Raw genomic sequence first — 20,247 nt, forward strand, 5'->3', positions numbered from 1 at the left:
CAGAACAAGAGGACACAGTCTCAGGCTGTGCCAGGGGAAGTTCAGGCTGGAGGTCAGGAGGAAGTTTTACACAGAGGGAGTGATTGCCCATTGGAATGGGCTTCCTGGGGAAGTGGTGGAGTCACCATTACTGGAGGTGTTCAGGAGGAGACTTGACAGGGTGTTTGGTTGCATGGCTTAGTTGGTTGGGTGGTGTTGGATGACAGGTTGGACACTATGATCTTGAAGGTCTCTTCCAACCTGGTCTATTCTATTCCATTCCATTCCATTCCATTCCATACAAAAAACCTGGGACAAATTTTATACAAACAGAGGAACTTTCTCAAAAATCCCTAAGCCAACTGTTTCCCCATTGTTTGTCATCACACATTACTACTAAACTTCCCACTAAAATAATTGCTAGAAAGGCCTGTGCACTAAATCCTGTAGTTCTTGCTCAAGCAAAAATTTCCACTGACTTCAGTGAAAATTGCATTTGAGCATGGCTTTGATCAAACTTATTTTGTATTCCAGGATGCTCTAAGTGGAGCGCCAGGAAACTGTATCAAGCAGATGGAAATTTGAGTTCAAAAGTAGCCCTTCTATAATCTGCTGCTCCTAATGCACTTCACATCTAGAGGTATATCCATGCTAAGCCACATTCTGTTCACTGAAGTTAAAGCATCTCTGAAGTTAGAAGCTTTCCTGTTTCCTTCTTTGCTGCTGTGTGCAGTTGAATAGAAAGGGATATGGGTTTAGAGAACATATTGCATGTAGTTTATTTAGCCATGTTTGTTATCAAATGGCAGTGGCTTTAGGAGAATTATGTGTGAGGAGAAAGTTCTTCACTGAGAGAGTTGTTAGCCATTGGAATGGGCTGCCTAGGGAGGTGGTGGAGTCACTATCCCTGGAGGTGTTCAAGAGGGGATTGGACGTGGCACTTAGTACCATGGTTTAGTCATGAGGTCTGTGGTGACAGGTTGGACTTGATGATCTTTGAGGTCTCTTCCAACCTTGGTGATTCTGCGATTCTGTGTTTCTCTTTGCTTCAAATTCTGACTGAAACTACAGGAGTCTGGAGAAGGGAAGACTGAGAGGGGATTTAATAAATGTTTATAAATATCTAAGGGCTGGGTGTCAAGAGGGGGGGGACAGGTTCTGCTCAGTTGCACCCTGTGACAGGACAAAGGATAATGGATGCAGAAGCACAGCACAGCACAGAAGGTTTCACCTCAACATGAGGAGGAACTTCCTCACTGTGAGGGTCACAGAGCACTGGAACAGGCTCCCCAGAAAGGCTGTGGAGTCTCTTTCTCTGGAGACTTTCAGTGCCCATATAGATGCATTCCTGTGCAACCTGTGCTAGATTCTATGGTCCTGCTCTGGCAAGGGGTTTGGGCTCGATGACCTCCAGAGGTCCTTTCCAACCCCTAACATCCTGTGCTCCTGTATCCATATTGTCAGACTAGATTCTGTTTCAGCTTTCAGAACAGAGTGAAGCAATCTTCTTTTTATAGTTTCATAGTTTCATAGTTTCATTCAGGGTTGGAAGGGACCACAAGGATCATCTAGTTCCAACCCCCCTGCCATGGGCAGGGACACCCCACACTAGATCAGGCTGGACAGAGCCTCATCCAGCCTGCTCTTAAACACCTCCAGGGACGGGGCCTCGACCACCTCCCTGGACAACCCATTCCAGGGTTTCACCACTCTCATGGTGAAGAACCTCCTCCTCACATCCAGCCTGAATCTCCCCACCTCCAGCTTCATTCCATTCCCCCTAGTCCTATCACTACCTGAGATCCTGAGAAGTCCTTCCCCAGCCTTCCTGTAGGCCCCCTTCAGATACTGGAAGGTGACAATTAGGTCTCCTCGGAGCCTTCTCTTCTGCAGACTGAACAGCCCCAACTCCTTCAGTCTGTCCTCATAGGAGAGGTGCTCCAGCCCTCTGATCATCCTCGTGGCCCTTCTCTGGACACGTTCCAGCACCTCCACATCCCTCTTGTAATAGGGGCTCCAGAACTGGACACAGTACTCCAGGTGGGGTCTCACCAGGGCTGAGTAGAGGGGGAGGATCACCTCCCTCGACCTGCTAGCCACACTTCTCCTGATGCAGCCCAGGATCTGATTGGCTTTGCGGGCTGCAAGTGCACACTGAGAGCTCATGTTGAGCTTTTTGTCCACCATTGAGCTTTTTGTCCATCTATTTATCTTTTTATCTTTAGGTCTAATATTGTCTTACATTTCTTTGGCAGTTACCTTCCAAGTTAAAGCAAGAAAAGCCATATTATAAAAGCCAGAAATAACTCTTATATTAAAAATTGATCCTTACATTGAAAGTTGTTGACTGAAGTTAACTGATGTTTTGGGTTTGGCTTAAATAGGGCCACTAATTGACTTAGAATCATTTGCTTCAGTTTCAGAAAGCTGAATCTAGAGCTTCCTTATCTGTACATAGAGCTTGTACAGTGCTGTTGCATTAGTGGATGGACGCCAGGGACCGTCATCAATAATGCCAGTAATCTGTTCCCTCTTTTGAGGTAAATGATTCCCACATTCAAAAGATGTGATTACAGTAGCACACAAAGGCAGAGAGAATTTAAGAAATTCACATCATCCCAGTAAGCTGTGCTGCTAAATTTAAGAACTCTGCTTTGTGCCAAAGAGATATGCTGAACTATATGCACGCTACTAGGAAAAAGGCTGAGACATACATAAACTATGGAAGACTTTGCCCTTCTGGAGTGACTTCCATGTATATGGAGGTCTATCTTTAGATCTTCAATGCTTCATAAATCAGAAAGAGGATGATTAGTCACTGGCATTATCTTTCTCAAGAAAGATCATGAACAGCTCCTTCCATTCTAAAATAGAGACTCTGAGTAACTAACCACACCCAGTTTAAAGTTACGAAGGCTCTTTGCTGCTGAAAGTGAGTTTAAGGCCATGTGGTTGTGAAACTCCCATGTTTCCTTCTCCTGACCAATCTGCCTTTCTTAGCACTTGTTGTTCAGGCTGGAGGTCAGGAGGAAGTTTTACACAGAGAGAGTGATTGCCCATTGGAATGGGCTGCCCGGGGAGGTGGTGGAGTCACCATCACTGGAGGTGTTCAGGAGGAGACTTGACAGGGTGCTTGGTTGCGTGGGTTAGTTGAATAGGTGGTGTTGGATGATAGGTTGAACTTGATGATCTTGAAGGTCTCTTCCAACCTGGTCTGGTCTGGTCTGGTCTGGTCTATTCTGTTCTATTCTATTCTATTCTATTCTATTCTATTCTATTCTATTCTATTCTATTCTATTCTATTCTATTCTATTCTATTCTATTCCACATTGTACAACCACACTTGAATGTGTGCTACTCCTCACTATTTACTGCTTCTGTCACCTACCATGAAATGACAGCAGGACTGTCTTTTCCAGGTCCTGAAGCATACTGTTGTATGCACACTGAACCCAGTGGCTGGCATTATAACTTGAACATTTTGCTTGCAACTCAGCAGGATGAAAGGCTCCATGAAGCTGCACAATGACATCTTATTACCATGACATTCAACTGGGAAAAAAAATGCACAGAGAAAGAAAAAACCTTCACCTGGACACTTGCAAAGAACCCAAGAGGGTCTCTAATTCCTAAATACTCAAAATTAGGAGATTTACTACCATTCAGAGAGCACTGCAGCTCTGTTGTCAGAGTAACAAGTAGCAGCAATACCATTGCTGAACCAAATCACATTTGCAGTCTCCTAGCATTGTGTTCAACAGAATACATCTGAATGCTTTCCATTTGCTAGCACATGAAAGAAGTACATTGACTTAAATGAGAAGTAGAGACACAGGATTACTCTCTCATCTCTTATTTAATATGAAAGCAACATAGTGGGAAAATCATGAATGCACAATTTGAAGTATAATACACAACATATTCCATAATGTTCTGGTGCAGTTCAAGGCAATTCAACCTTGATCAAACTTCAGAAATCTGGTCATTCATTTGCAAATGGTTAGGTTGGTTTGGGGTTTTTTAATTCAATTTATATCAATTTTTAATTGATAGAATTAAGAACTATTCAGCAGGTTGCTATGGGAAACTCCTTTCCTTCAGCTAACACAATACTTCTTCAGAGATTTCAGTTACTTAATGGCTCATTGGAAGTAGAAGATAAGTCTTCTACTTAAGAATCTGCAAGAGTGGCCATTTTAAGATAGACAAAATATTTGGCCTTATTAGAAACAAAACCATAACCAGCTACAACACACCAAGAAAAGAAACAAAACCCAACCATCCAAAACAAAACTAAACCCACTGCTTTAAAGCATCTTCTATCCTGGCTGCATAGGGGGTAAAAAAGAGTTAACTTCCTCTTACATTTATCAGGTACTTGCAGAGAAATGAAAAGTAATAATTCTAAAAAGGATCCCAGTCTATATGGAGTGAGGGGTTGATTCACTTCTCTTTTCTTGTGCCACTTAATTTCCATTGCTTGTTAGAAATGTCTCAGAGGAGGAATGTTTGCTGCCTCTGACTGGTTTTCATGCTGAGTCATTGCACCATCTGATTTGGAGATCTTCAAACACTTTGCAGCCTGTTTTACACGAGCAATAGAACTAAATTTAAATATATCTTTTCTCAAACAGGTACAGAAAGCATCTCAAAGATGCAGAAAAAACCCTTAAAGGTTTTCCATGCAGTTTCAGAAAGAGCTTAGGGAAGTTTCTTTACTTTAGAGAAATGCATCTTTTTATCACCGTTCCTTCTAGCGTGCTCATAAAATACCTTGCAGCAGCACAGGACAGTGCCCTGAACTGTGTACAAACACTGTTTAAATAACACTTGCTCCAGCCAGCTGCACTGTTTCAGTGTAAATGGGGATGAACATCACTGACAGAGCACCACCTAGCTCTAGCCCTGCTGTTCCTAGCTGCTGAAATATCCTTTAATCCTGTCCATCCAAACTGAAACCTGTCCCAAGGCAACAGAAATATCTACATCAGCCTCAGGCAGATGTGGATTCAACAGTCCAAAAGAGAAAGCGACAAGAGCTAATGTGGCCATAGCTACAGCTCACCTCAGTTCCCATACTTGAATTTCCCTGCAGGCTGAAGCTAAGTTTATGGGCATTTTTACCTCAATTCTTCTAAGTGATGAAATATGAAAGGAGAAATTATCCCTTGGATTACTCTTCACATGAACTGCCTGCTTGTTGGCACCAGCTGTATTTCAGTCTCTTTCATTCTCAACACAGGACAGACATGGACCTGATGGAGCAAGTCCAGAGAAGGGCCACAAAAATGATCAGGGGCGTGCAACACCTCTCCTACAAGGACAGGCTGAGGTTGCTCAGCCTTCTCAGAAGAGAAGACTCTGGGAAGACCTAATAATGACCTTCCATATCTGAATGAGGCCTAAAAGAATGCCAGAGAGGGATCTTCTACAAATGCCTGTAGTGATAGGACAAGAGACAATGGTTTTAAATTATAGAAGAGTGATTTATGTTGGACGTTAGGAGGAAGTTCTTTACCAGGAGGGTGGTGGAACACTGCAACAGGCTGCCTGGGGAGGTAGTTGAAACCCCATCCTTGGAGCTATTCAAGGTCAAGCTTGACAGGGCTCTGGGCTCACTAGGATGTCCCTGCTCACTGCAGGAGGGTTGGACTAGACAAGGTCCATTCCAACCCAAACTGTTCTATGATTCTGTGATTCAATGTTGATTAATCACAACAACCCACAACATGTTAGAGAACATACTCAAAATGAGCTGCTATGTTTGGGACCATGGAGATCTGATGATTTTTACTGTTACCCTGCCTAAGCACTCAGCTTTTTAGGGTATTTCAGCTCTTTGCTTTCTCCATGCTCTAGCACTGGACCTCAGCAAGATGTCACTCCCTTTTCTGTCACCTTCCTTTCCCAAGTCACCTATTTAGATGTTAAAAAAGCCCCATATCAGCTGGCAGGGAAGAATATGCACCACTGTACAGCTGCCTCAGCAATACTGATGCTGCATCCAGTTGCAGAAAAGTTTGGCATGATTTGGGCAAGGTTAACCAATTTACTATTTGCATGAATATAAAGAAGAGAAAAAAAGCTGTGAATGATGTGGTTTCATGGCACATAAATTAACCTGAGATTCCTATCTTGCCTGTAATCTCAAAGTTAATTTTAGCTGCTGATGTTTTCAGATAGGACTCTTGAAGAGGTGACTTGCAAAGAACTGTTGCTCAAATGCCACTTGAGCGCTTGCTGAAGTATTGTGGCCCAGCTATACAAGAGTTAAATTGTTTTAAACAATTTTAAGTCCTGATCATACAGGGGGAAAGGAAAAAAAAAAAAAGAAAAGAAAAAGGAAGAAACATAAATAATCCAAAGTCCATTGTTAGCAGGGAGAGGCAAGCACAAACAGCAGTTAGCAAATGCTAAGTAGGACATGCAAAAATACTCCCATCACGTAAACAGGGATAATTACTGGGTTACAGAAAATTCCCACAGAGTAGCAGACAAAATTGAAGAGTCTCATTGCTAACAAGGACAACTACTAAGAGAAGACCACTTCCGGTGTAAGGAGAGAAAGGTGGACAGGAACAGAAATGCCATTTCACCTGACTGACAAAAAGAGCCCAACAAACACGCAGTACTATTGCAAGGATGATAAGGCAGAGCTGAACAAATTCGAGTCTGTGTTTAAAATTAGGATACCTTCAGAACAAGGAAAAGCAATATTTCTGGCCCTGTCTTCCAAGGCTCTATGAAGTAACCATGTAAACTGAGTTTGGGACACTCTAGTATTAACCCTAATCTATCCACCAGACTCGTCAGGTAGTCTTTCCTCTTGCCTCTGTCACCCCTTTCTTCTGCTTCTTCTTCTTCTTCTTCTTCTTCTTCTTCTTCTTCTTCTTCTTCTTCTTCGTCTTCTTCTTCTTCTTCTTCTTCTTCGTCTTCTTCTTCTTCTTCTTATTATTATTATTATTATTGTTGTTGTTGTTGTTGTTGTTGTTGTTATTACTGTAAGAGATTTGTCTTTTTTTCATTCTCTACCATTAATTTTTAGGTGTGCAACAAGAGAGAGAAGAGTTCAAAGTCAAGTGCCAGAAAGTAGACAGGGCAAAGGCATAACCATAAAGACAGAACAAGATGCTATAAAGATCATTAAGGGGGAAAATAAAGTGTGGGGGGAGGGGGAGTAAAGAAAAGAGAAATAGGAAGAAGTGCTGGAGCTTGAAAGAAATAAGAGGGAAAAGAAATGCTGCATGTTGGAATGTATTCTGATAGGCTTATTCTCTGTGTAGCTCTGTAATGTGGTAACACTTAATACAGCAACACAGAAAAGGGAAGTATGGGATGTAATTGGCTGGGCAGAGTTATGAGGTATGCAGGCATACGTGAGCTCTTGCACACAGACCAGAACAAACACGAAGACTTCTTGTTGATTTGATAAAGAAATGCAGCATATTTTGCGGTGTGCGCCAGCCAGCTGCCAGCTCGCTGCTGAATTAAATGTGCCTGCAGCCTCTGCTGAGTGGTCGTGCTGCCCCACACAGCGTCTGAACGGCTCACTGCTGGCTTTCCCAGGGAATTAAGGAGATCACCCTGCCTAGTGAATAGCAAATGATTTTGCTAATCTGTTTAAGCATTCCCGGTTCACCCTTAATGAGAATATCTAGGTGCCTGGGATATGATTAAGGGTAACATACCAATGTGCTGTTTGAGACTCTCTGCCTTCTCTCCCTTGACTTTAGGAACTCTTCCTTGATTATTCTAATTTACATGAACTCACAATTTTAGAAGGAAGACAGCAATACTTATCATGACACTCGCATGGGCAGTTTCATGTATCTCTATTTGCAACTCCACTCCTTCATGGAATCCTCCTCGGAAAAAAAGTCTTTAGGAAAAAGGACCACTAGTGCAGCTATATAAGGTGGCACTGTTTAGCCAGCAGACCTACACAGACTTATACCAACTGTTTAATGATAATATTAAGCATAGAATATTGTTAGTTGTCTATTCATCTAGGAAAACATGGACATATCCATGTATAAGCAAGTAATAGCAAGGTCCCAGAAGGAGCCAACCTCATACCTACAGGCATGCATTGTTTAGGAGGCTCCTAGGCCAATTCAGGGGTGGTCTCATAGCTCCAACTCTGTTTGTACTCCAAAAACCATGGTTTGTTCTCACAGGCAGTGTTGGACTGAAACTCAGAACTGGGTGTCTGCCCTTGCTGAGAGAAAGTAGGAGGGAGAATCCCAAAGGGAATATTTGCAAGCAAAGCCCCTGCATTTCCCAGTGCTGTGCAAGCACACGCCTTCTCTGGCCTCTGGTATCACATCATTTCAATTTCCTGCTGCACTCAGGCAAGAATATTTCAGTTGATCATTTTTCAGTGAGCAGGCTCATTAGCATTAATGCTTAGGGGTCTTTGAAACAAGCAGAAAAGGCAGGTGAGTCAATATAGAAGGCATTATAAGACAGCAGCACGTTTAAAAGTATTTCTGTTTCAAGCTGATCTGCTTGAAGGAGGAGATTAGACCAGATGACTGGCCCAAGTTTTCTGCATTCTCAAACCAGTTTCTCTCAAGTTTACTCTCAACCATTCAGGTTTGTCAGAGTCAAAAGGAAGTTAATGGTTTTAAACAGCAAAATGACCCTATAAATACATTTGTCTTAAGTCTCTTCTGCTAAGCAAGAGAGCATTTTAACGCATTAGCTAAGCCTCACTCTTTTTGCCTCAACAGAATGAAGGGGTTAGGATAAATTAAAAGCATTTCTCCATGGACCAGAATATAGTTAGCAACCTACTTTCTAAAAGTAATTTGTAAAAATGTTTCATGCTGTCTCTTAAAAACTGTGCCAAGCCTTTTCACAGCCAGAATACAAAAGACTATGAGAGGCCTCTGGCACCGAGGAGTAAAATATATGTACGTTAAGCATGTTTTACCTAGACAAGAAAATACAAGAAGGAAAGAACTGTATCCCCAACTCCTCTCCCTATAGTGGGGGGAAAAAAAAATCCATTAATGAAAAACAAGACATCAGAAGACCAATTTCATTTGGCCAAAGTGTATCTCCTTCTGCAGCCAGCCCCCAGGACAATTAGCTGCCTTTGTCCTTTGTGAATCACCTTTATTTTTTTCCCTTTTTAATTTTTTTCCCCCAGTTATTCATAATCCCTTTTAGACAAATTGTATAAGTAGCAAGGGTTCTTTTTTGGTTTGGCTGGTTTCTGGACAGAGTTCAGTCTCTCTGCCTCTAAAGTATGAGTCTCATCACATAGCACGGTAAAAATAAATCATGATTTGCATTTCTCAATAGCCTTCAAATAACCACATGGAGTAAAGCCAAGCCCAGAGTCTTCACTGAAACAAACATCTTGCATTTTCACATACCAAGATAGTCCTCTTTCATGTAAAGAATAATTCCTGCCTCCTGATTTCTGCGTGGCCCACTGCAACTCAGTTCAAGCCACATTTTCTCCCTTTGTAGCTCCCATAGTGACTTCTTTGAGTCAGCACATTCAACCACCACGGCAAACTTTGATAGGATTGCCTTCAACTACTGAAACGTTTAGGCACGTATTCAGTTCATGACTCAGGGTGCTTATCTGTCAAGCGAAACTCCCTCTGGGATGTGAAGTACCATTGTCTCAGTCGCTTCTCCTCTTCCACTTTAAAAACAAACAAACATTCAGCACACTTCTGAGTCTAGGTCCTTCCTTCTTTCCTATTCCTCACCCATCCCTGGCCAGAGGCAAGCTCTGGGAAACACAGGCACAATTGTTCTTGGCTTCTCCTAACCTGTGCTCATAACATTGGCAAAGTTTAAAACCATTTACTTGGGCCATTGTGCCATTCTGGAGTACCAGTCAAACTGCAGCACCACCCTTCTCAATAAGTTTGTGACTCCCATGTGGTCATGATTTCATTCACCAAATTTATCACCATGTTCTCATGGCAGATTTTACAGACATTCAGCCCTTAGAAATAGCATGTGACTTCAAAAGGGAAAGTTCTTTTTTCCCCCTCAGGTTTCTTTTTTGACTGTATGCTCAAGTACCCCAGGACCAAGATGTAACTTCAGGAAGAGATTTGGAAGAAGGAGGAATCCTGAACCCTTGTAGTTCTGTGACTGCATTATCCTCAACAACCTCTGCCACTTGTATTCTTTCCTTTGTAGAAAGCTACCAAATGGAATTCCAGATTTTGTGGCCATGACTGCATTTGTTAAAACACAGATCAAGGCTTCCTCATGTGACATATCTTTCCTAGTCAATGTAGTTCCTTGGCTATATTTTCTAAGACCAGAAAGAAAGAAATTAAAGAAGCTGTGAGGAAGAAAGCCTGGGCAGAGAGCAGGGCCAGGCAGGAGCAGAGACAGAGAAGAATAGAGACATGGTGTGGAGAAGGAAGTAGAGAAGTTTGAACTTTAGAGGAAGCCAAGGATAAAACTTTTGAGAACAGCAAGAAAGGAAGTTTCTATACGTGCCTAGAATTGCACCTGCTAATCTACACAATGCAAACCCACAGGAAGTGACTCAGCAGTCAGAGCCTGATACAAAAGGAAGCCTCCTATATTCCAGGAAAAGGTATTTGGCTTATGCTTGGACATAATGGTTTTGTTCTGGTCTTGAACCACAACTGACTTTGGTTGTGTTTCTCACATGCAGCAGTTGTGAGTTCTAACTCAGTATTTTTAACTTAAGCCCATCAAAGTCAGCAGAATAATTCTCCAGGAGGATTGGAGTGCTCTATCTGCACTTCTGTGAAAGATGTACTTGGAGTCACAGTGCTCTGAGCACCTAACCTACCCCAGTTTCTCTGTGTGTCTTCATCTGTAACATGGCAGTAAATAAAGAATTAATAAAATAAAATAAAGTAAATCACAGAAAGAGAGATTGGCCATTGGGATGTGCTGCCCAGGAAGGTGGTGAAGTCACCATCACTGGAAGTGTTTGAGATGAGACTGGATGAGGCACTTGGTGCCATGGTTTAGTTGATTAGATGGTGTTGGGTTATAGGTTGGACTTGATGATCTCAGAGGTCTTTTCCAACCTGGTTAATTCTGTATTCTGTAAAGATAAAGAAAAATTCACTTCCAGGCCAGGTATGAAGTGGGGAGACTGTACTTCTCACACTGAAAGTAGTCTGTGGCATATCTGTTTTTTATCTTGATTGATGCAACAACATCATAATATAGTACTGTCATATCAGATATAAAAACCCCAAAGACAAAGCAGCATTTGGGCAATCATGGCTTCTGAATCCCACTAATGCACACAGCAAATCAAAGGGATTTCAGTGTCTAATTCTCTTTGGTACTTCTACAGTGGCTTTATGAGAAGAGACAGCTGAAGTAGCCCCTGGTTATCATGTTTACTGCAAAGTTGTACAGGCTGCCATTGTCAATTGCAGACAGGATATAGATACATAACCGGAATTCCCCTTCGGACAACTGTTCCTCTGCTACCTTAGAGCCCATGAATGCACCACCTGGAAGTCCTTGCCTTGGAGTTAAGAAGCAGCAGTTAGCAGAAGACCACCTTGATACTACTATGCAGACCTGCTCCAAGTGCCGTTTGGCAGAGCCATAGCAAGCAGCCCTCACGATTTTATAGTAAAAGGCAAAAGTTTCCAGCTGCCTTTTAACTCATATGGCAGAAGTTTAAGGTCAAAATATACTAATCATGTCTTATCCAGTTGCATTTTCTCTTTGGAAAGAGTAAATAGAGCCTCTGTGAAGCCTTGCATACTGTACATAGGCAATTAGTAGTTCCTGTAAAGGCTCACTGAACTGCATGTTGAGCTGGTGTTAGCCCTGAGGAAGATAACTAGGCACTGTTCCTGTGAGACGTGCAAAATGTCAGGGGAATATAACGAAGTGTTGTACTCAGGAAGCGTGTGATGTGACTAATAGAGGATGACAAGGGGTGTGGTTATCATGAGATATTCAACTCCCTTCAGTGCCTTCATGAGACGTGAGAAAATGAGTATCTCCCTCCTCTCCCTGTCTCTCAGGGGTATGTTTATCCACTTAGAGCTAAACCTCCAAAAATTATCATGCTGCTCTTATTAAAAGCCCTTTTGGGGCAGTTGCTCAGGAAGGAAGTTTACTGCAGATTCTGAATTGCTGTTCCAGCTGAGTAATGCTGGACACAGAAAGCAGCTGGCTTCATAGCAAACAGTTTATGGAAAAGCTAAGTAAGTTCTTTACCAGAACAATGTATTTCTTTGGTGTTTGAATAAGAGGTCCACAACTGGGATGGGCTACTCCTATCTTGGATTCTCTCAGGTGGCCACTTTCATCCCTATCTCTCAACCTTGGTGTAAAATCTCAAAGCAGGTAGGAAGATGTGTATAAACCAAGAAAGCTATAGACATCCACATGTTACAAAAACCTCTGGATACAAAGGCAAGGGGAAAGGAATATACTGCTCTGAAGAAAACAGAGGTGAAAGAAAGAATGAGGGAAGCATGGAGAAGAGCACTAAAGGGGTGTTAAAGCAGGTCATGAAAGATGAGTGTTGGCCAGAACAGAAATTTAATCAAAAGATGGAGTGTAGTAAAGGAGAGAGCAAGATAGAGAGAGATGGACTTCAGGGAAGGAAGAAAGGGAGCCCAGAGCTTGAAAGAGGATGTTCTACTATGAGAAAATTGAAGAGTAACTTCAGGAAAGAAGAGAAAATCAATTGAAGGAAACGAATGGGTTTGAGAAACACACACAAAAAATAACAGAATGAAAGGTAGAAAGAAACAGTTGGAATAAAAAAGGAAGAAGAAGTAGATAAAGTATTTTATCTATTACTGATAGGGTTTGGGTCTAGTATGGTTCCCAGTATATGGTGAAATGAATGGAATTTTATTTCCCACAGAAAACTGGTCTTTAAAAGAGAAAAAGTGTTGTACAGAAACTATATATCACCCTTCACCTCCAGCCCCCCTCCCCATGAGTGACTCTTCATTTCCACTAGTCACCATGCAAATTGTGGTCTAGACAAACTCACACCTGTAGGCACCGCAGACCACAGAGCACAGCTCAACTCTTCAGAAGAGTAAAGCCAGCAAATTCATCCATTCTCAGCATTCCCTGTACATTCCTCACAGCGATTCAGCAGAGCTGAAAACACTTTGTGAGTTGTTTTGGGCTTTTTCCCCTCATTGCAACATCAGGAGACACAATGGTTGACAAAACTAGGAAGCAGCTGGTGGTAACAGGCAACCCCGTCTGCCTCTCTCTTCCCCTCATGACAGAATAATTATCATGACTATCATCAGCACCATATTTTCATATTCATATTTTAAAACCCCCAAACAAACAGATACATCTATATAAAATAGTGCACTGTTGATAAAAACTCAGACACAACAACCAAAGGGGTTGGCTCCAGGTCCTTGGACTTGCGACCGTGAGAACCAGCTGCAAGATTAAAACATAGGAATTGTCCTCTGGTAAATAACCATGACTTCAAAACTTTGATAATTGTCACCTTCTTCAGGTTAGAGACTCCCAGTGAAGGACCCTTGGAGACAGGCAGCCTCAAAATTGCAAAGATGGAGATTATCTCTGCTTTGTTCTTGCAGGAAGCATGGCCAGAAGCAGAACAGGATTTTGGGATGTCCCTGCTTAGCTGCAGTAAAAACATCCCATGACAGCAAGGTGTGTAATTTGAGCAATGCCCAGGTGATAGCATTAAGGTAAAGGAAGGGCTGATTTTGCATCTGAATAATGTGTTAAAACATGCTCCAGCAAGACTGCTGTCACAGTCAGTAGTATCCCAGCACTTCCTTCCAAACAATATCAGCAAAGCACTCCAGGAAAGTTTAAATAGTCACAAACTGAGGTTAACTACTTCCCACCCAAAGAGTTTGTCAAAGGAAAGCCCAGCCTACCTTCGGTGGGAGCGGGTGGGAACATTAGGGTCAGAGTGGCTGGAGAGTGACCAGGCAGAGAGGGACCTGGGGGTGCTGGTTGATGGTAGGCTAAACATGAGCCTGCAGTGTGCCCAGGCAGCCAGGAGGGCCAATGGCATCCTGGCCTGCATCAAGAACAGTGTGGCCAGCAGGAGCAAGGAGGTCATTCTGCCCCTGTACACTGCACTTGTTAGGCTGCACCTCGAGTACTGTGTCCATTTCTGGGCCCCTCAGTTTAGGAAGGATGTTGACTTGCTGGAGTGTGTCCAGAGAAGGGCAACAAAGCTGGTGAAGGGTTTGGAACACAAGCCCTATGAGGAAAGACTGAGGGAGCTGGGGCTGCTTAGCCTGGAGAAGAGGAGACTCAGCGGTGACCTTATTGCTGTCTACAACTACCTGAAGGGAGGTTGTAGACAGGTAGAGGTTGGTCTCTTCTCCCAGGCAGCTAGTACCAGGACAAGAGGACACAGTCTCAGGTTGCGCCAGGGGAGGTTCAGGCTGGAGGTCAGGAGGAAGTTTTACACAGAGAGAGTGATTGCCCATTGGAATGAGCTGGCCAAGGAGGTGGTGGAATCGCCATCACTGGAGGTGTTCAGGAGGAGACTTGACAGGGTGCTTGGTTGCATGGTTTAGTTGATTAGGTGGTGTTGGATGATAGGTTGGACATGATGATCTTGAAGGTCTCTTCCAACCTGGTTTATTCTATTCTATTCCATTCTAGTCTAGTCTAGTCTATTCTATTCTAGGAACTATATTCACCAGAGGAGATGAACCACTACAGAGCATAGAGCATGGTCTAGAGCATAGATGTCTATACAAGGAATTCAGATGACAAAGAAGCCATGGACAAACACGTGTTAAATACTCATAAGACACCCACGTTCACACTGAAAGTGCAAAGAATGTAATTTGCAAGAGCAAAGTGAAAAAAAACAATGATGCACTTATTAAAAAATTCAACTGGGGTTTTTTGTCTCTTTGTTTTTTTTAATTAAGTTCTCACAACAAGCCATTTCTATCAGACTTATTCTTGGGATCTGTATTGAGAGCACTTGGAAATAAATTGTGAAAGCATTGCTTATTAAAGAGAATTAACTCAGTGCGAGGGACAGGCCCAAACCATAATGGCTCATTGGTAAGAAACTCTTCTTACAACACTGCCCTGCACAATGCTGGCTGATCACACTGTTCAGCTATCTACATGCAATACAACATTATTGTCTTATCTATAAAGTGTCACTGGTTCAATAGACTCATGAGCCAGGGCCTAGTTACGTGGTGTGGTGGGTTGAAATTACCCCCAGAATAAAAGAGCCAGGCAAGCTCAGATGAAAACAAAGCCGTATTTACAAGCAAAACTACAATCTAGAAATATGAAATGCCAGGAGTATGTACAAGCTATGCAACATTTACATGTATTTACAACTCATAAACAACACAAGATTCCCCCTGGACTAAACCAGGGGGTTACCAACAGCTTCCTCCTCTTCCCCTCCTTCCCCTCCGTCCCCTCCTTCCACCCCTTCCCCGTGTACACGGAACAAGAGAAAGAAGAGCAAATGGTAGCTTGTTTGTACTCATCCACAACAAGAACACAGCCAAGGTCAGCAACAGCCAAGCAAAAGCACCAGCTAGCATCTGGTGGAGAGAAGAAGCTGAAAAGAGAAAGACTTTATACAACTAATTTTAGGTCAGTTATCAGACCAATGGGATTATTTAGACCTTATTATTATTTTCCCTTTTTCATCCAACAGTAATTTATTTACATCCTACCACTTTTCTACTCAATCTGTGGAAAATTTTCCTAGGCATCAGCCTAAAACTGCCACACACAATAACTAAAACACAGTCAAGGAGAGCTATGCATGCGTGTAGAGATTCGTGGACTTCAGCAATGCTCCATGCGATGACATTTTTAATGGGGCTGGACCTGAGGGATGACTTAATAGCTGTGATGTGTGTCCCAGCTTGCAAGACATCTTTGTAATGTTTTTTAACCAGGCAGTTGGCTCATCAAGGAAATTAAATGCCATGGTAATAAGGGCACATGACACAGAGATAAAATGCAAGCTTCCTGTTGTAGCTCTACACGTGTAAAGACATTGTGGAACTCTACAAGCAGCACAACAGGTTGAGTTTGACTCCCTGTGGATTAGATGCTCCTGGTTGGAGTTTCTTGAGTCTAATATTGTGCATTCTTGGCCTTCAGTTTTTTTCTCTAGCTGTGGACTCATCACATCCTCCACACAATGTTACTAAACACCAAAGAATATGTTCAAGATCACACTGCAATCATTTCTTCTGAAGGGTTATTGATAGTCTCACCTGGAATCTAATAATGTTATCACAGTATGACAGTCACAGTATAACTAAGGTTGGAAGAGACCTCGAGGATCATCGAGTCCAACCTGTCACCACAGACCTCATGACTAGACCATGGCACCAAGTGCCATGTCCAATCCCCTCTTGAACACCTCCAATGATGGTGACTCCACCACCTCCCTGGGCAGCCCATTCCAATGACGAACAACTCGCTCGGTGAAGAACTTCCTCCTCACCTCGAGCCTAAACCTCCCCTGGCACAGCTTGAGACTGTGTCCCCTTGTTCTGGTGTGGGTTGCCTGGGAGAAGAGACCAAGCCCTTCCTGGCTACAACCACCTTTCAGGTAGTTGTAGAGGGCAATGAGGTCACCCCTGAGCCTCCTCTTCTCCAGGCTAATTTTAAAGTTCAAGACTCCTCCATTCAAACTAGCTTGGCAGTTCAAAACCCACTGTGAGTACACTTCTCTTAGAAAACTAGGCTAAAAAAAACAGTCAAAGTAATCTGTTAAATTCTGAAGAGATTCCTCTCTGCAGATTCTAAGACAATATAGGGGACAGGTATTTCCTTACACATGATATATTGTAGAATTAGGGGCCTGGTAATCCATATTATCTATATCCACATCAAAATACAGAATACAGAATTAACCAGGTTGGAAAAGACCTTTGAGATCATCAGTCCAACCTATCACCCAACACCATCTAATCAACTAAACCATGGCACCAAGTGCCTCATCCAGGCTCTTTTTAAATACCTCCAGTGATGGTGCCTCCAATCACCTCCCAGGGCAGCCCATTCCAATGGCCAATCACTCTTTCTATGAAGAATCTCTTCCTAACATAACCCAGTCTGACTGAGAAATGTCTTGTAAAGAGGACTTAATTTTCAACAGGGACAGGATGGCTTCTATTGGCCAGAGACAAGGCATCACATATTTTTTTAAGAAGCATTGCCAAAGGCTGCTCTCAGAAACATTAGGCATGGATGGAAATGAAAGTTATGTGCCTTGTCCACAGCTTAGAGTTGATAGAGAGCAGAGCAGTTTAGAGAAAGCAAGCAAGAAAGCATGGAAACTGTGGTTTCAAACAGTAAACACTGACGGTGGAAGGAAACTCAGCTCTGCTGAAGCTGACAGGCATTTTTGACCCTGTGTATCCCCAGTTCCTGGAAAGTCCCACCAGCAAACAGCAAGAACACATTCCCTCTGATAAGATTCTCTAACAGCAAATATTTATCTTTGTGACCAACAGTTTCTGCTGTTTGTTTTATGATGTTATAGAATATTCGGCTCTGCACCTGAATTGGGGCAAGGTGAGCAGCCTCACTGTCTGAGCACTAACCTGCTCTCATTGCAACACAAACCCCCCTGTTTCTCCTCTGTTTGAGCTGGGATCCTGTTGAAGCTGCTGCCAAAGCACATGAAGGGGTTGGCAGCAGTGCTGAGGGTAAAGGTGGAAGATACCTTTCACAATATTACCAGTTTGTCCATCTAGAATAATGTAGGAAACGAGGCTTTTTCTTAAGATACCTTTCCTAACAGCTTCATGTGTTGCAACATACTTCTGGGCTGTAGTCTGAATTTCAGTACTGCAGTGGGGAGTTCTGGAAGGAACCCACTAAAAGAAGGATTGAAATAAATGCTCAGAAGTGGGTTTAATAAGCCATCAGAAAGAACTTTTGACTAACTAACTGGAGATACATATCTTGAAGTCAAATTGCCTTGAGAAACGGAGTGAGGTTGTAGCAGCTTTTTCTTACATATACTACAGTAAAGTCTGACTGAACACCCAGCTGCAAGGCAGAGCAGTCATCTGCTATAGGAATAGGATATTCACACAATTTGAGACGCTGCCATCTCTACAGAGCCAGTGAAACAGCTCAGTAGTAAACAGAACAAACAACACAACTATTAATTGCATGTGTGCCTTTTCCTTTCTTAGGTAAAGGTGCAAGAGGCAGAAGCCTGAGGTAATGTTGTGTTTTAGCAGGCTAAATTCCCACCATGGAGTCACAGCCATGATTTTAATTTAAAGCATGCAGTTCCACACATACCTCAAAGCTTTGGCTTAGTTTATGTTAAAAGATGACATTTCTTCAGGCTGAGTTATACAGAGAAAAACAGCTTCAGTCAATAGCTGCATTGCTTTGATTGAGTCAATAAAACAAAGGGTTGATTGACTGACCCAGCTTCCCTTTATTCATGTAGCACTGGATGAAATGAAGACCATCCCTTAAAATAAGTGAGACCTGGTCACTCTGACCCCCTCAGCCTTAGTATTTCTGATTTCTGACCTAGAAGAAACCATTTGGCTTATTTCCTAGTTTAAGCTCTGAAAACTTGTAAAATCTATTCCCTTCCACTAACTGCATCAGGACTTATCAGAATCCCAAAGACACAGGCACCTCTGGGTTTGTAGATTAAGCCCCTATAAGGAATAAATCATTCCAATTAGGACTGAAGCCACCTAGAAGGCGTTCCACCATAACCATGTCTCCAAAGACTCTACGTCATTGTTTAATAGTTTTGCCTCAGTTTCTGACTAAATCCTGGATGCAATAATACACCAAGAGAGCATCATGACAATAGCAGGAACAGTGTAAGAGCTTTACAAAAAGAACAAAACTCCCTCCTTCCTCATTTTCCAAAATGATCCCTGTTTCAGTTTCATCCTAACAATTCTCATCATTTGCCAAAGGTTAAACAAAGTGAGGCTGTAATTCAGTTAACCACAAAATATCAGAGGCTGAAATAGAAGGAGTTCTCTGGTCCACTAAGCTTTCCTAGTACAGTTATCATGCCAAATTAGTTCCTTTAAATCCTCTTCTGCAGATAAACAGAGGGAGATAAATATTTAAAATTACATTAAGTAATAACAAAGAAATCCCAAATGAAGCAAAACTAATCTAACTTGGCTACAAAGGTGAAGACCAAATTTGCCCCAACCCCTGTGGGCCAGCTTTAGAATAGAATAGGATAGAATAGAATAGAATAGAATAGAATAGAATAGAATAGAATAGAAGAATAGACCAAGTTGGAAGAGATCTTCAAGATCATCATGTCCAACCTATCATCCAACACCACCTAATCAACTAAACCATGCAACCAAGCACCCTATCAGGTCTCCTCCTGAACACCTCCTGTGATGGTGACTCCACCACCTCCTCAGCCAGCCCATAACAATGGACAATCACTCCCTCTGTATAGAACTTCTTCCTAACATCCAGCCTAAACCTCCCCTGGTGCAGCTTGAGACTGTGTCCTCATGTTCTGGTGCTGGTTGCCTGGAAGAAGAGACCAACCTCTGCCTGGCTACAACCTCCCTTCAGGTAGTTGTAGAGGGCAATAAGGTTACCCCTGAGTCTCCTCCTCTCCAGGCTAAGCAATCCCAGCTCCCTCAGTCTCTCCTCATAGGGCTTGTGTTCCAAACATTTCACCAGCTTTGTTGCCCCTCTCTGGACACATTCCAGCAAGTCAACGACTTTCCTAAACTGAGGGGCCCAGAACTGGACACAGTACTCAAGTGCAGTGTCCAGGGGCAGAACGACCTCCCTGCTCCTGCTGGCCACACTGTTCCTGATGCAGGCCAGGATGTCATTGGTCCTCCTGGCTGCCTGGGCACACTGCAGGCTCATGTTCAACATACCTTTCCTTTGACTCCTAAAGCTTCTGTAGGACTTTCTACCTACTATAGAAGTAACAGAAAGTGAGCGAGGGATGCACACTCTGGAAGCAGGAATCACCTAATTGCTTGGGTGCTTCTACAATTTTTCCATTTCATTGCTGTCCCCAGTTACAGCACTGGAGAGCATTTGAGGTCAGCCCTGTCTCATGGTTCAATAAACACCATTCCTCTCAGCTATTTTGCCCAGGTTAATGTTTGGCATCAGAATGAGCCCCATTCTAAGATTTTATAACAGTGAGTGTGATAACTTTACTTTGGCAGTACCTGTGGGTTATCATCTGCTTTCCCAATGCACACAGTGTAGAGTCTGGGGAAGGGGACTCACGTGTATGCAGCTTTAAAATTCAACACAGGAGCTTTA

This window comes from Melanerpes formicivorus, unplaced genomic scaffold (genome assembly GCF_026170545.1).
Source record: "Melanerpes formicivorus ecotype bairdi unplaced genomic scaffold, bMelFor1.0.p_v2 SCAF_49, whole genome shotgun sequence".
Taxonomy (NCBI): Eukaryota; Metazoa; Chordata; class Aves; order Piciformes; family Picidae; genus Melanerpes; species Melanerpes formicivorus.